This window comes from Acipenser ruthenus, chromosome 3, assembly GCF_902713425.1.
Source record: "Acipenser ruthenus chromosome 3, fAciRut3.2 maternal haplotype, whole genome shotgun sequence".
NCBI classification, from domain to species: Eukaryota; Metazoa; Chordata; class Actinopteri; order Acipenseriformes; family Acipenseridae; genus Acipenser; species Acipenser ruthenus.
The window spans coordinates 150,157-164,838 of NC_081191.1; positions in this window are offsets into that span (position 1 = coordinate 150,157).

Sequence of the window (14,682 nt, forward strand, 5' to 3'; positions counted from 1 at the left end):
CAGCTGGTGCACTATAATATTTGGCATCCCCCAGCTGGTACACTACAATATCTGGCACCCCCCAGCTGGTGCACTATAATATTTGGCATCCCCCCAGCTGGTACACTATAATATTTGGCATCCCCCCAGCTGGTACACTATAATATCTGGCACCCCCCAGCTGGTACACTATAATATCTGGCACCCCCCAGCTGGTGCACTATAATATTTGGCATCCCCCCAGCTGGTACACTATAATATTTGGCATCCCCTGTGTTCTCAAGGGGGGATGCCAGATATTATAGCTGGTATACTATAATATTTGGCATCCCATCTTCTCAAAGGTAAAATTAAACTGACAGGGGACGCCAAATATCATCTGGGATAAACAATCAGTGGTTCGTAGTGCTGCATTTTAAACCATAACTTTATTTATGTGTGTATGTATTTAAATGACGGCTCTGACAGCTTTCACTGTAATGTTTCTCTAGTGCACTGCTGGTTAGAGACAGGCGCTGCAGTGGAAGATGAAGAAAATAAAGGGATCTTCTGCAGCTTAAGCAGAGGATTGTGGGATCTGGTTGGACACGACTGAGCTGAAGGAAAAGAGGAAACAGGTGCCAGTGAAAACTGACCCTTATCCACGAGTTACTAAAACAGTATCGTTCATAGCAAATGCTGTTAATGCCAAGAACCAGGTTGGTATCAATTCCAACACCTCATTGATCAAAATACCAATTAGTAGTATTCTGTTAAAACAAGCTTCTCAAAGTGGCAAGAAATGACTTAAATTTAAGTCACTGTTCGTATATTCAATTTAGAACATAAGAGAGTTTACAAATGACAGGAGGCCTTTTGGCCCATATTGCTCGTTTGGTTGTTAGTAGCTTATTGATCCTAGAATCTCATCAAGCAGCTTCTTGAAGGATCCCAGGGTGTCAGCTTCAACAACATTACTGGGGAGTTGGTTCCAGACCCTCACAATTCTCTGTGTAAAAAAGTGCCTCCTATTTTCTGTTCTGAATGCCCCTTTATCTAATCTCCATTTGTGACCCCTAGTCCTTGTTTCTTTTTTCAGGTCGAAAAAGTCCCCTGGGTCAACATTGTCTGTACCTTTTAGGATTTTGAATGTTTGAATCAGATCGCCGCGTAGTCTTCTTTGTTCAAGACTGAACAGATTCAATTGTTTTAGCCTGTCTGCATACGACATGCCTTTTAAACCAGGGATAATTCTGGTTGCTCTTCTTTGCACACTTTCTAGAGCAGCAATATCCTTTTTGTAACGAGGTGACCAGAACTGAACACAATATTCTAGGTGAGGTCTTACTAATGCATTGTAAAGTTTTAACATTACTTCCCTTGATTTAAATTCAACACTTTTCACAATATATCCAAGCATCTTGTTGGCCTTTTTTATAGCTTCCCCACATTGTCTAGATGAAGACATTTCTGAGTCAACATAAACTCCTAGGCCGCAAGAGGAAAATCGACCCCAGAGTGAACAGAAGGATAGTGCGAATGGTAGAAAAAGAACCAAGGATAACTGCCAAAGAGATACAAGCTGAACTCCAAGGTGAAGGTACGTCAGTTTCTGATTGCACCATCCGTCGCTTTTTGAGCAAAAGTGGGCTCCATGGAAGAAGACCCAGGAGGACTCCACTTTTGAAAGAAAAACATAAAAAAGCCAGACTGGAATTTGCTAAAATGCATATTGACAAGCCACAATCCTTCTGGGAGAATGTCCTTTGGACAGATGAGTCAAAACTGGAGCTTTTTGGCAAGTCACATCAGCTCTATGTTCACAGACAAAAAAATGAAGCTTTCAAAGAAAAGAACACCATACCTACAGTGAAAAATGGAGGAGGCTCAGTTATGTTTTGGGGCTGCTTTGCTGCGCCTGGCACAGGGTGCCTTGAATCTGTGCAGGGCACAATGAAATCTCAAGACTATCAAGGCATTCTGGAGCGAAACGTACTGCACAGTGTCAGAAAGCTCTGTCTCAGTTGTAGGTCATGGGTCCTCCAACAGGATAATGACCCAAAACACACAGCTAAAAGCACCCAAGAATGGATAAGAACAAAACATTGGACTATTCTGAAGTGGCCTTCTATGAGTCCTGATCTGAATCCTATCGAACATCTATGGAAAGAGCTGAAACTTGCAGTCTGGAGAAGGCACCCATCAAACCTGAGACAGCTGGAGCAGTTTGCTCAGGAAGAGTGAGCCAAACTACCTGTTAACAGGTGCAGAAGTCTCATTGAGAGCTACAGAAAACGTTTGATTGCAGTGATTGCCTCTAAAGGTTGTGCAACAGAATATTAGGTTAGGGGTCCCAACATTTTTGTCCATGTCATTTTCATTTGTTTTCTTATTTACAATATTATGTTGAATAAAAAATCAAAAGCAAAGTCTGATTTCTATTAAATATGGAATAAACAATGGTGGATACCAATTACTTTTGTCAGTTTCAAGTTATTTCAGAGAAAATTGTGCATTCTTCGTTTTTTGTGGAGGGGTACCAACAAATTTGAGCACGTCTGTGTGTGTAATATATATATATATATATATATATATATATATATATATATATATTCTGCTGCTATTGTATATATTAGCTGCTAGACTTTCTGTTAAACTAACAAAACCACTGACCCATTAACCACAGTGGATGTTTGTCACAAAGACGGCCGGAGTGGGTGGCGTCAGACCAGAGCCAGGAAATAAAATGACAGAGAGGTGTGGTTTGGTGGAGCTTTAATAAATAAACAGAACAGAAAATAAAAGGTTTTAAACATAAAAACAGGACACGGCACTATACGCCAAAATAAAAAGACAAACAAAACGTACTAACACACAAACGGTGCACGGAGACAAACAAACACGGTGAGTACAAAACAACTACTTCTTCTTCTTATTATTCTTATTCTTATTCTTATTGTTAACATTTACCTCCGCTCCACACTCGTTCTCCACTCACTGAACACCCAACCCCGAGTGAAAGAAACGTGCATCTATATATACTGTTGTGCTGGGATTCAATTACCAATTAATTATTCACTTGAATCCCAGCACGTGAATTAATTCTGTGCAACCCCGTGCTCACATACTACCTTTAACCAGCACGTGAAGTGATTTGTGCCCTCCTCGTGCCTAAATACAAATCTACATTTTTAAATACACGTGAAACACAGACCCGTTTATATCCCGTGTACCAATGACTATACACCAACATTAACACACGCAACATACAACACTTAACACACAAATGCACACAGGGGCGGGGCACATTGCCACAATGTTATATTAAGGAACTTGCTAATGCTTTTGTACTTTATCGTCTGGGGCTAAAGCTTTTTTTTATGTCTGTGATCCATATGGCATCATTTTATGTTCTATGTTCCCACAAATGTTTGAGGCCATGGAGATAAGCCCATGACTAACTCTTATACCAGCCCTTCATAAACTATACTGACGAGTCCATGGAGATAAGCCCACAACTAACTCCTATACCAGCCCTTCATAAACTATCCCCCCTGATAATACTGTAACTCCTGCCGCCCTGTCCTCTCTGTACGTCCTGTCCCATACCCCGCGTCTCACTGGACGGGGAGGTGGGACTGGTCTTCTCCTCTCTCCCTCCTTACTCTTTTCTGTCCCCTCCAACCTCTCCTCACTCTCTGTTAATACATTTGATTTTCACGCAGTCCAACTAACCTCTCCCTGTCAACTCCTGCTAATTGTACTGTACCGTCCTCCCGGGCCTCTTGCTCACTTTCTAGATGAACTCGACTATCTACTCTCCTCCCTCCCCTCTCTGTCTACCCCAACTGTCCTGTTAGGTGACTTCAATATCCATCTCTCCAACCCCAGCTACTCTGCCGGATTCCTCCCTCTCCTTCACTCCTTCGACTTCTGTCTCTCTCCATCCCCTCCTACACACAAAGCTGGCCATCAACTGGACCTCGCCTTCTCCAGGGCCTGTTGCCCCTCCACCCTCTCTGTCACCCCCCTGGACCTCTCTGATTACTATTTAATCTCTTTTTCTCTGTCTTTCCGCTCTCTCCCTGCTCCTCCTACCCCCACTGTCACCTCTCACCTTAACCTCCGCTCTCTCTCCCCCTCTGTCCTTGTCTCCACTGCTCTCTCTCACCTCCCTCCTATCGACTCCTTCTCACAACTCTCGGTAGACTCTGCTACCTCCACCCTCTTCTCCTCCCTCACCTCCTCCCTCGACTCCCTCTGTCCCCTCACCTCCCGACCTGCTCGCCCCTCCCCTCCCCATCCCTGGCTCTCTTCTGCGCTCCGCTCAGCAAGAATCACACTGCGATCTGCTGAAAAGAAATGGAAGAGAACCAAACTCCCTGCTGCCCTAGACCTTTACCGCACTCTCCTCTCCTCCTTCTCCTCTACTCTCTCCTCTGCTAAATGTACTTATTTCCAATCTGTAATCCAAGCCTCCACTAACAACCCACGTAAACTATTCTCTACCTTCTCCTCCCACTAACCCCCCTCCTCCTCCCTCCTCTATCTCCTCTGATGACGTTGCCTCCTTCTTCTCTTCTAAAATCTCAGATATCCACAAACTCTTTAACACCTCTCCCTCCCCTGCACCCCCTCCTGCTCCAACCCCTACACCCACTGCATCCCCTACTATCTCACCCTCCTTCTCGCCCCTCTCAGACTCTGACCTCTCCTCCCTGCTCCAGGGTCACAAACCCACCACGTGTGCCCTGGACCCCCTCCCCAATCACCTCTTTCCAGCTGCTGCTCCTGCTCTACTTCCCTTCATCTCCTTCCTTCTCAACACCTCTCTCCTTTCTGGTCTCTTTCCCTCTGCCTATAAACAAGCCTCTATCTCTCCCCTCCTCAAAAAACCTACCCTCGACCCCACCTCCCTCCACAGCTACTGTCCTGTCTCCCTCCTACCCTTCCTCTCCAAAACCCTCGAGCGGGCTGTACACCACCAGCTCTCTGCTTTCCTGTCTAACCACACTCTGCTCGACCCTCTCCAATCTGGCTTCCGCTCTGCTTACTCCACTGAAACCGCCCTCCTGTCTATCACCAACTCACTAAACTCTGCCCGAGCTGCCACTCTCTCCTCTGTCCTAATTCTCCTCGACCTCTCTGCTGCCTTTGACACTGTCGATCACTCTATTCTACTATCCTCTCTTGTTGACCTGGGAATCTCTGACACTGCTCTGGCCTGGTTCTCCTCCTACCTCTCCAACCGCACTTACCAGGTAACCTGGCGTGGAGGAACCTCCACACCTCGCCCTCTCTCAACAGGAGTCCCCCAAGGGTCAGTCTTGGGTCCTCTCCTGTTCTCTCTCTAAACCCGCTCCCTGGGCCCCCTCATCGCATCCTATGGTTTCTCCTACCATTTCTATGCTGATGATGCTCAGATTTTCCTTTCCTTCCCCACCTCTGACTCCACCATCCCCTCCCATATCTCTACCTGTCTGTCTGCTATCTCCTCCTGGATGCACTTGCAACTCCACTGCTCCGCTCACTCCACTGGCTCCCGATTACCGCTCGCATCCAGTTCAAGACTCTCATTTCTCCCTACACCCCCACTTGACCTCTCCGCTCTACCTCCTTTACGCTCCCCTGCCTCCAGAGTCCACTCCTTCTCCACCCTCGCCCCGCAGTGGTGGAATGACCTTCTGTAGCAGGCTGGATGAGTGGTCTGACGTCAGGCCAGAAGCAGGAAGGAAAACTGACACTGGGGAAGTACTGCAGTTTAAGGTGGCGTTTGCCGTTTTATTTAGCAAAAATAAAATAAATATTTCTGTAGTGGGTTATGGGAGGAAGTGATGTGACACAGAAGTGATGGAGACAGGAAGCACGTAGTTGGGGTTGGATTTTTATTTATAACTCCCACAAAAAAAACACAAAGTCCCGAGCAGAGGGTTCCAACACAATTGCAGCAAAAGAAACTGCCTCTGTTACCAGCTGTTTTTCCCCTGGGACACTTATCACCCTTCCTTAAATGTGCTTTACTTGCTCTTATCTGTCCCCTATTTTACTGCATTTAATCCTGTACTTTAGAGTACTGTAATCTGCCAAGTGTTATTTAATCTGTAGTATTTTGTATTTAATTATATCCTGATGTAACTATCACTGGCACTGTTATCTGCTGTACTATTGAATCGTATTTTGTCACACTTGTACTTGCTTGAATCAAAGTCATTGTATTTATCTTGCTCTTAATTGTATTATTACTTGAACTAATGTAAGCAAACATACAGACACAAAGAATTACAACTTGGAATTGGAGAAACTGAAGTTAGAAAGTAGAACCGCGTCTAATAGAGGATCAGACTGAGAGACTGAAGTTAGAAAGTAGAACAGTGAAGTTAGAAAGTAGAACCGCGTCTAATAGAGGATCAGACTGAGAGACTGAAGTTAGAAAGTAGAACCGCGTCTAATAGAGGATCAGACTGAGAGACTGAAGTTAGAAAGTAGAACCGCGTCTAATAGAGGATCAGACTGAGAAACTGAAGTTAGAAAGTAGAACCGCGTCTAATAGAGGATCAGACTGAGAGACTGAAGTTAGAAAGTAGAACCGCGTCTAATAGAGGATCAGACTGAGAAACTGAAGTTAGAAAGAAGAACCTCGTCTAATAGAGGATCAGACTGAGAGACTGAAGTTAGAAAGTAGAACCGCGTCTAATAGAGGATCAGACTGAGAGACTGAAGTTAGAAAGTAGAACCGCGTCTAATAGAGGATCAGACTGAGAGACTGAAGTTAGAAAGTAGAACCGCGTCTAATAGAGGATCAGACTGAGAAACTGAAGTTAGAAAGTAGAACCGCGTCTAATAGAGGATCAGACTGAGAGACTGAAGTTAGAAAGTAGAACCGCGTCTAATAGAGGATCAGACTGAGAGACTGAAGTTAGAAAGTAGAACCGCGTCTAATAGAGGATCAGACTGAGAGACTGAAGTTAGAAAGTAGAACCGCGTCTAATAGAGGATCAGACTGAGAGACTGAAGTTAGAAAGTAGAACCGCGTCTAATAGAGGATCAGACTGAGAGACTGAAGTTAGAAAGTAGAACCGCGTCTAATAGAGGATCAGACTGAGAGACTGAAGTTAGAAAGTAGAACCGCGTCTAATAGAGGATCAGACTGAGAGACTGAAGTTAGAAAGTAGAACCGCGTCTAATAGAGGATCAGACTGAGAGACTGAAGTTAGAAAGTAGAACCGCGTCTAATAGAGGATCAGACTGAGAGACTGAAGTTAGAAAGAAGAACTGCGTCTAATAGAGGTTCAGATTGAGAAACTGAAGTTAGAAAGAAGAACCGCGTCTAATAGAGGTTCAGACTCTGATTCCACAGTAGAGACAAACCTCAGGAAAATGCAAAGTTAAAACTATCACAATCGCTACTGTAGGTTGCCTGTTGATTATAGTTTTTTACAATTGCTTTGACACATTTTTCGAAACACAGTTTCAAAGTGCAAAACTCTTCACACAAAACCCCAAACTACTCACTCCAGTATCAAAATCCTGTAAACAGAGTAAAATGAAAGTCTTTGAGTCAGATGTGATAAACACACAATGCAAAAACAATTCATAGCACCAAAACATCAAATAGTTCAAAATGTTCATTGTAATCATTTGAGCAGAATAACATAAAATAATCCTTAACAAATAATATTATTGAACACAAAATAATACCAATATAAACAAACATAAAGCATGCATCCTTTGTTTAAATCAAATAAAAAAGTGATCTAAATCACAGTGAACAAAATGATAACTTACAGTATTGTAAATATACACAATAAGATACGATATGCATTTGGTATGATATTCCACACCATTTCATCTGTTATCTACTCTGTTTTCAGCATGAGGCCACAGATTTTCATCCACATCACATCTTATGTCCTCATTAGACAGACACCGTGGATAAGATCTTTTGGAGTGCCTTATCCACCCTTGGCACTGCTGCGCTGTGATGTCACCACACGCCTCATCCATGGCCTGGGCGAGAGTGGCTTGCTCGTAAGGGCGGCAGTCATACACCTTCCACCACCAGGGTGAAAAAAAATCCTCTGTAGGGTTGAGAAATGGGGAATATGGTGGCAGGAACATCATGCTGAAGTCTGGATGCGCTGCAAACCACGCTTGTACTACCAATGCATGATGGAAATTGACATTGTCCCAGACCTCGACAAATGCATTTGTCGACGATGCGATTATGCAGAACATCCAAAAAATTCAGCAGATGGGCTGAATTGTATGGCACTAGCACAGGATTTTGTGCCACAACTCCATTTTGTGATATGGCTGCACACATTGTTATATTCTTGCCCCGCTGCCCTGGCACATCGACTGTGGCACGCTGGCCAATAATGTTCTGACCACGGCGCTGACGTTTGGCCAGATTGAAGCCCGCTTCGTCAACATAGAGGAACTCATGGTGGTTGACTCCCACATCCAACTCCATCCGTCTCTGAAAATCAAGATTCATTCATGTGATTTACTGTCATTTCACAATTCACAGAACAATGCTGACAGCCCTCCTACTGCACTGTAGAACACAGGCCACATATCAAAAGAATATGCACAAAGACACACACTTCTCAGCCACAAAGCATCTCACTGTTCATATCATCACTGTAGTACTAGCAGAATGGCTGTACACTTCCCTGAACGTATTCACATTGCAATGCTTTCACTCTCGCCTCATTTATTTGAAAAGGCACCAAATAAATCTGTTTAATAGTTATTTGGTACCTTTTCAATATGCATCCAATAGTGGTTGTACTTATGGCATCAACCCCTTCAAACATTTCAACATCTGCAATGATGTTTTGCTGGATGTCCTTCAGGCAAATGTAATTTTTTGTCAGTTTTTGCCATGTCCACTGTGGCCATCTCCTGCTCTGCAGTAAGAATATGGCCACGTCCACCACTGGTGTCATTCCTTTCAGTTCTGAAATACAGCAACTTGTAATGTAAACATTGTTTCTGTAATACTGTGCATACAATTCCAATATTGTACACTTACTGATTCTCAGTCCGAAGTGTTCTGATAGACACCTTCAAATTTGGTTGGACAAAACGACCAGCTTCTTGCATTGTCAAACTGCACTGTCTAACAGTCACAAGCCAAACCCAGGCTGAGCAATGAGGAGAGCACTGCACTGTCTAACAGTGACAAGCCAAACCCAGGCTGAACAATAAGGAGAGCACTGCACTGTCCAACATTGACAAGCCAAACCCAGGCTGAGCAATGAGGAGAGCACTGCACTGTCTAACAGCGACAAGCCAAACCCAGGCTGAACAATGAGGAGAGCACTGCACTGTCCAACAGTGACAAGCCAAACCCAGGCTGAGCAATGAGGAGAGCACTGCACTGTCTAACAGCGACAAGCCAAACCCAGGCTGAGTAATGAGGAGAGCACTGCACTGTCCAACAGTGACAAGCCAAACCCAGGCTGAACAATGAGGAGAGCACTGCACTGTCCAACATTGACAAGCCAAACCCAGGCTGAGCAATGAGGAGAGCACTGCACTGTCTAACAGCGACAAGCCAAACCCAGGCTGAACAATGAGGAGAGCACTGCACTGTCCAACAGTGACAAGCCAAACCCAGGCTGAACAATGAGGAGAGCACTGCACTGTCTAACAGCGACAAGCCAAACCCAGGCTGAGCAATGAGGAGAGCACTGCACTGTCCAACAGTGACAAGCCAAACCCAGGCTGAACAATGAGGAGAGCACTGCACTGTCCAACATTGACAAGCCAAACCCAGGCTGAGCAATGAGGAGAGCACTGCACTGTCTAACAGCGACAAGCCAAACCCAGGCTGAGCAATGAGGAGAGCACTGCACTGTCCAACAGTGACAAGCCAAACCCAGGCTGAGCAATGAGGAGAGCACTGCACTGTCCAACAGTGACAAGCCAAACCCAGGCTGAGCAATGAGGAGAGCACTGCACTGTCTAACAGCGACAAGCCAAACCCAGGCTGAGCAATGAGGAGAGCACTGCACTGTCCAACAGTGACAAGCCAAACCCAGGCTGAGCAATGAGGAGAGCACTGCACTGTCCAACAGCGACAAGCCAAACCCAGGCTGAGCAATGAGGAGAGCACTGCACTGTCTAACAGCGACAAGCCAAACCCAGGCTGAGTAATGAGGAGAGCACTGCACTGTCTAACAGCGACAAGCCAAACCCAGGCTGAGTAATGAAATGCTGTAAGAAAACTAGCAAACAGAAGAATATTGCAGCTGGTAGAGGAGAATGTTTAAAAAAAAAAAAAACATGAGAAGGGTCAAATACTCATCTTTATGATTGAGTGCAGAGCAGAACACATCTGTACACTAAAATTAGTATATGGTGTAGTGGCTGAAGTGTAACTGCTTATGGAGAAGTGGGATACACAGTCTCAACGGGCTATGAGTTTGTAACAGGGGCGTTATGTTACTGTGTGGGTTTCTGCTGAGAGATGAGAGAGACACAGAGGGTTTGATGTTGAAACACTGCTCAGGCATCCAGCTTTTATAAATGTACAAGCAGGTGCAGTGGTTGGTGGCCGCCACTAGGGTACCAGCAATGGTAGCCCTAATGCAGAAGAATATATTGTAACAGACCGTCGTGTTGAGCGCACGAGGTAGGTATCAGAAACGTGGGGATGCTGATATTTTTCCCAAAAGCTCAAAACTAGAAAGACTGGCGTTACGTTGGAAGAACGGAATAGTAAATAAAGAAACTTCAACTCCCATGATTCCGAAGGTCAGTAGTCAGGTGACATGTCCGCGGGAATCCAGGGGGTTTTAAAAGGCAGGTCAGCAATTAGAAAGGGGGAGGTCATTGTGAAAGGTACTTTGTGTATAGCAGCAACTTTGAAAGACCGAGTGGTGTTGTCGGTCCGTTTCATTAGCGGAGTACAGATTGTACAGCAACTGTTTAAGTGGTGTGGAACAGAGACAAGAGCAGCGTGCTTCGTTGTGCAGAAGTACGGGAACAGAGACTAAAAAGGTTGACAGTGTTGGTTACCAGAAAGGATTACTTTATTCCAGAACCGAAGGTACCTGTGTTGAGTGACTCCAAAATAAAAAGCGAGTAGGGCTTATATTTTGGTCTGGCCGGAGGAAGCTGCAACGCGTCTGCAGCCTGGAATGAAGTGAAGCTGGTGCACTCGCCAAACAGATCTCTCCAGTGAGTAACCCAGACCGCAGACTTGCGGGATCCATTTGTGCTTGGTTTCTTTGAAAAGAAAGACAGCGTTCTGTGTGTACCTGTCTTAAAAGAAAGTCACCGTATTAAATGGACCTTTACTCACCTGCTTACTTGCCTGCTGTATGCAGCGTTCAACCCGTTTTCTACAGCTGTATTAATTGTTGCCAAACTGAATAAGTTTAAACAGGCAAAGTTTTATACCGGCGCTATAGTGTGCACGCGCTGAATTTATAAAAGCCTGAGCTTTGTGGACTGTTATTTTAAGCAACCGCATTCTTTTCATGGACTATTTGAGTAAGGCTGGTTGCTTAATTTCAGGGACAGAAACGCCATTTAATTCTAAAGGCAGTGGGACCCTGAAATAGCTGTAATCATCTGGGGTTTAAAGTGAAGACCCAGACTGGTGTTTATTTTTCTGTTGAACCGGGACTGTGTGGTTTAATGAACTGTGCTTAATATACCCAGGAAGGAAACAAACCACACGGACGGTGGTAGTTGTGTTTTTATTTGTTTGTTTTTAGTTCGTCAGGATCCAGCCCAGCAGCAGGCTGTCAGTGTTCACCAGCAGAGGGCGACCAAGGGACAGATTACTTGGAAGACTTGCCTGTTCACCTGGAAAAGGATTACAAACTACATTTTCCAAAAGCCCTTGTGGATTATAAAAACAGTGAACCATTGACAATTACCTGGCGAGACTTTTGTTCCGAGACCAGGTTTACTGTTACCAGCAGCGTCTGGATGGAACTTGGACTGGTTACTATGCTAAAGCAACATGTTTTTCCTTGAAACGAGGACAGCTTGTGCAAGCAGTAGAGAGGGTTGAAGAAGTGAGATCAGTGGGCAGGGTTTCTTTTGTTTTGTTTATTTTCATAAACATTCTGTTGAGACTTTGAACTTTTGTGTAAGAAAATAATAAAACTGCCTATTCAACCTTACCAAGTGCCTCGGTGTCACCTCTCATGCTGCCAGTTGGCTACCACACTAAAATACAGAACAGATTGTTCACAATATATTAAAAAAACACACACTGTACAAAACAAAGTTAGTAAATAAAAGGTGGCTAAGCTTGGGCCGCAGGCTACTCCCACACCAGGAACCTTGTCCCTGCACTAACCTGGGGAGGGATTCAAATCCCCTAACTGAATCCCTACCCTGAAGTTAATCCTGGTTCCTCACACAGTGATTGTGTTATAGCTCGCCCTGGTTCCACACACAGTGATCGTGTTATAGCTCGCCCTGGTTCCTCACACAGTGATCGTGTTATAGCTCGCCCTGGTTCCACACACAGTGATCGTGTTATAGCTCGCCCTGGTTCCACACACAGTGATCGTGTTATAGCTCGCCCTGGTTCCTCACACAGTGATCGTGTTATAGCTCGCCCTGGTTCCACACACAGTGATCGTGTTATAGCTCGCCCTGGTTCCACACACAGTGATCGTGTTATAGCTCGCCCTGGTTCCTCACACAGTGATCGTGTTATAGCTCGCCCTGGTTCCACACACAGTGATCGTGTTATAGCTCGCCCTGGTTCCTCACACAGTGATCGTGTTATAGCTCGCCCTGGTTCCACACACAGTGATCGTGTTATAGCTCGCCCTGGTTCCACACACAGTGATCGTGTTATAGCTCGCCCTGGTTCCTCACACAGTGATCGTGTTATAGCTCGCCCTGGTTCCACACACAGTGATCGTGTTATAGCTCGCCCTGGTTCCACACACAGTGCTCAGAACCAATGGCCACCTCTATAGCCCCTTTTTAAAGGCAGGTGACCAAGGTTAATTGATAATCACGTAGTCAATATTTTATTTTACAAAACAATATTTTTCTATTATTTTAAAACAAACCACATTTATAATGAAACCAAACTATATTTTCCAGGGGCAAGCCTCAGCCCTGCCACAGAGTTGCTTTGGCAGTCGGTGAATATATAACATGCTCATGAAAGACAACATGAGTACAGCTGCTGGTTTGAAGAACTGTAGGAAGTCCTCGGGTGCAGCTGTTTGTTAAAGTGATGGAGTGAAAACAATTATTACTTCTGTTCATTTGTTGCAAAATCCGTGAAAAATCTGTAATCTGCTTTAATCAAGTGGGTCTGTGAGGTTATTTCATCCAGACTCTTGTCTTTGCATGTATGACATGGGTTGTGACTGTCCTATTTGTTTTGGATCGGCAGGGAGGGGGTTAAATTCCTCCCTGCCAAATACATGTGAGAATGTGGCTGGAGGAATCCTTTGTTTGGGTGGAGTGGTTTGGAGAGACACGGAGAGTAAGTGTTACGATGGCTACCTGTAATATTATATTATTATTTATTATTATTTATTTCTTAGCAGACGCCCTTATCCAGGGCGACTTACAATCGCAAGCAAATACAAATACATTCAAGTGTTACAATACAGGTCATACAATAAGAGCAAGAAATACAATAATTTTTTTCAAGTGTGACAAAAAACAATTCAATAATACAGCAGATAATAGTGAAAGTTACATCAGGATATGATTAAATAGTGATAGTTACATCAGGATATGATTAAGTACAAAATACTACAGGTTAAACACTTGGCAGATTACAATATTCTGAAGTACAGGATTAAATGTAGTAAAATAGGGGGCAGATAAGAGCAAAATAAAACATATTTAAATGAAGGTTGATAGTGTCCCAGGATACAACAGAGGAGTTCTACAGGTAGAGGAGGCTGTGTGGTCCAGTAGTTAAAGAAAAGGGCTTGTAACCAGGAGGTCCCCGGTTCAAATCCCACCTCAGCCACTGACTCATTGTGTGACCCTGAGCAAGTCACTTAACCTCCTTGTGCTCCGTCTTTCGGGTGAGACGTAATTGTAAGTGACTCTGCAGCTGATGCATAGTTCACACACCCTAGTCTCTGTAAGTCGCCTTGGATGAAGGCGTCTGCTAAATAAACAAATAATAATAATAATAATAATAATACAGGTGCTGTTTGAAGAGGTGAGTCTTAAGGAGGCGCCGGAATGTGGTCAGGGACTGGGCAGTCCTGACATCTGTAGGAAGGTCGTTCCACCACTGCGGAGCAATGGTGGAGAAGGAGCGGGCTCGGGAGGCAGGGGAGCGTAGCGGAGGTAGAGCCAGTCTTCTAGTGCAGGCGGAGCGGAGAGGTCGAGTGGGGGTGTAGGGAGAGATGAGGGTCTGGAGGTAGCTGGGTGCAGTCTGGTCAAGGCATCTGTAGGCTAGTACAAGAGTCTTGAACTGGATGCGAGCGGTGATCGGGAGCCAGTGGAGCGAGCGGAGTAGTGGAGTAGCGTGGGCGAAGCGAGGCAGAGAGAACACCAGGCGGGCAGCAGAGTTCTGGATGAGCTGGAGCGGACGGGTGGCGGACGCAGGGAGGCCAGCCAGGGTACCTATATATATGTATATATAGGTACTCGTTGTGGGCATTGATTTGTGTTTTGTTGCTTTGGTCCTTGTGCCCATGTATGTTATGTTTTGAAGAGGTTTTTATTTAGCCTGGACTGGGAGAGGCCCCGCTGTCTCCAGTG